This window comes from Chionomys nivalis, chromosome 2 (genome assembly GCF_950005125.1).
Source record: "Chionomys nivalis chromosome 2, mChiNiv1.1, whole genome shotgun sequence".
In the NCBI taxonomy this organism is placed as follows: domain Eukaryota; kingdom Metazoa; phylum Chordata; class Mammalia; order Rodentia; family Cricetidae; genus Chionomys; species Chionomys nivalis.
In genome coordinates this window covers 65818416-65821475 of record NC_080087.1, presented here as the reverse complement: position 1 = coordinate 65821475, position 3060 = coordinate 65818416, and the positions used below count along the sequence as shown (strand labels likewise).

At 39.5% G+C, this 3060-nt stretch overlaps 1 pseudogene; it reads left to right on the top strand.

Annotated features, from left to right (window-relative positions):
• Positions 1-1950: 1950 nt before the first annotated feature.
• On the top strand, positions 1951-2858 carry LOC130867750 (formyl peptide receptor-related sequence 3-like; annotated as a pseudogene).
• Positions 2859-3060: the final 202 nt, after the last annotated feature.

Genomic DNA, 3060 nt, shown 5'->3' with positions numbered 1-3060 from the left:
AAGATAAGACCATGATGGGAACACGCAATGAAACAGTCTACCTGAGCTAATGGGTGCTCACCAACTCCAGCTGCAATGGGATGGGAAAAGCATAGGACCAAACTAGTCCCTCTGAATATGGTTGACAGTTGGATGGCTGGCACAAACCGAGGAGCCACTGGCAGTGGCATCAGGATTTATTCCTACTGTAGGTACTGGCATTTTCAGAACCTATTCTCTTTGGATGGATACCTTGCTCAGTCTAGATATAGTAGAAAGGGCCATGGACCTTCCCCAAAGCAATGTGCCTTACCCTCTCTGAGGATTTCATGGGGGTTAGGTGGGAGAGTATGTCGAGAGAATGGTAGGAGGGGAGGGAGTGGGAACTTGGATTGGTATGTATAATGAAAAATGATAGTTTGGTTTTTTTAAATAAATATATAAATAAATAAAAGATTAGAAGACAGATGCTAAAAAAACAGCCAAAAATAAATAAATAAATAAATAAATAAATAAATGAATAAATAAATAAATAAAGCAAGAAGAACTGTGGAGCCCAATTCCAATTGTTACATCTTCAACACAACTCTGACACTCAAGACTAATGCTAAGAATTTTTTTGTAAATAGAGAAGGAAAAGATTGTAAGAGCCAGAGGACCAGGAAGTTGTTGTGGATTGTGTCTCTTAGGAATTTAAGCAACTATCCATAAAGACATAGAAAGTCTCATCAACACAACTGCCTAAACATTAGCTCAAGAAGGAGAAAAAAAGGTATGCTGATATGATTGGGGAAAGTTCATGAGGCTCCAACCCTACACAAAGAAACAGGAAACTAAGGGCTACTAAGAAGGGGAGAATGGTCTTACCCAGAGAAAAGAATATCAATTTTGTATTAGTTTTCCAATACAAAATGGTAATCTCTGAAAATATACATACAGTGATATTACACAGACTGAGTTGGTTGCATTAATGTAGTATTTAGAAATATATGCATGACTTGTGTGTGTATACTATACATATATGTATATATCTATACAAACACACACAGAGATGTGTGTGTGTGTGTAACAACAATAAATGAAAAAAGAGGCCATGAATTTGAAAGATATGGGAGTGTTTATTGGGAGAAAATACTTTGGACTATTTAAATTGGACTATGCTAACTGTTTTGGGACAGGACCAAAGTCCTCCCCACTATATCTAGACTGAGCATGGTATCCTTCTAAAGAGAATTGGTTCCAAGCTAAGAAAATCAGAAGGGTAAATCCTGGTCTTACTGCCAGTGGCCCCACAGTCTGCCCCCACCATACAACTATCACCCACATTTATTCATTTCATTCAGAGGGCCTATTTTAGTCCTATCCTGGTTCACCTTCACTCAGGCCAGAGTCAGTGAGCTCACATTAGCTCTCATAGCTGTTTTAGTGGATATTTCCAGCATGGTCTTGACCTCTTTGCTAATATTATTGCTCCTCCCTTAGCCATCTCAATCTCTCAAGTTCTTTGCCCTCCCATTCTCCCATCCTCCTCTGCTTCCACCCTTCCTTCTCCCCCCCCAACCCCATGCTCCCAATTTTCTCAGGAGATCTTATATATTTCCCTTCCCAAGGGTATCTATTATGTTTTTCTTGGGGTATTTTTTTTGTTACCTAGCTTCTCTGGTGCCTTCTACTATAGCCTTATTATCCTTTGCTGTTGAGTTCCTATATTATAAGCTCATTATCCTTTCTTTACATCTAATATTCACTTATGAGTAAGTACAGTTTATAATTAATATAATCATCTACATGTTTCTTTAGGACTGAATGGCTGTGGGACAGTTAGGACAGAAACTTCCATCTAAATTCTGTCTCTCTCTTTCTCTGTCTCTTTCTCCCATTCTCTTTTCCCTTCCCCATTCCCTTTATCTCAATAAATTTAAGCTCTGTTGGCATAGTATATTTATCTCCCACCCATGGTCGTCACCTGCCATGGGACCTGCCAGGGTCCACTTGTGTCCTAATCATAACAAAGAATCTACTACCTTCAGAGTTCTATGGATACTCTCTCTGGTAGACCTCTCCATAACCTTTGTCCTTGGTGTGCTAGGTTTGTTATTTGAGTGGTTGAATTCTAAATGGCACACATTGTGACCTCCATCTGTTATCTGACTTGTCTTTGAGTGACTTCTCTTTCATGACTACTCTACCCCTCCACAATCTCTCAATGGTATTGAGAGGAAAATGGATTTTGGTTGGCTCCTTTGCAAAATTTCTGAAAAGGGAAACAACAGAAAAGAAAGGAAACTGTTACAGTAGTGAGAACATGTAAGACATTATATCATTGTTCATATAAATCTATTTGAAAGTGTGGTTCTAATCACTCTCATCACCATGGACTACTATATTTGTGTCCTGAACCCATATGGGTTCAAAACCAAAAACTGTGGTTCTGAGAAGAAAGTGATTGTTGAGTTTAGTCTCTAGCTCTATTCCTTACGGTTCCATATTTCCTCTTCTAGATTACAATGAGACATGCAAGAGGGCATATCAACTGTACAACTGTCTTTGAGTCTTGGGTTATAGCCTCTGGGGAGCAATTAGAGGTACCCATTACTGGCAGCATAGCTTCAGGAATTATCAGCTTTATTATTGGATTTAGCATGGCCATGTCCTTCATTGCTGTCTGCTATGAGCTCATGACTGCCAAGATTTGCAGAAGAGGCTTTTTGAACTCCAGGAATCCCTTACATGTTCTCACTGATGTAACAGCTTCCTTTCTTGTCTGTTGTTTCCCTTTTTAACTGACAACTCTTTTAGGCCATATCTGGAACAAGAAGACACCAAATAGCATCCACATATTGGTGAACCCAGTAAGCACCTGGCCAATAGCAACATAGAACTTAGTTAGGTGGGAAAAACTAAGCTGTATGCTGGAAGACAGAAGAGTGGAGTCAGAGAGAAACCATGGAGCCGCCAGAGACAGAGGCACTGAAACTTTACTGGAAAGCCACGACCTCGTGGTGATGTACATATTAATGGAGATGGGTTAAGTTAATAAGTAAGAGATAGCCAATAAGAAGCTAGAGCTAATGGGTCAAG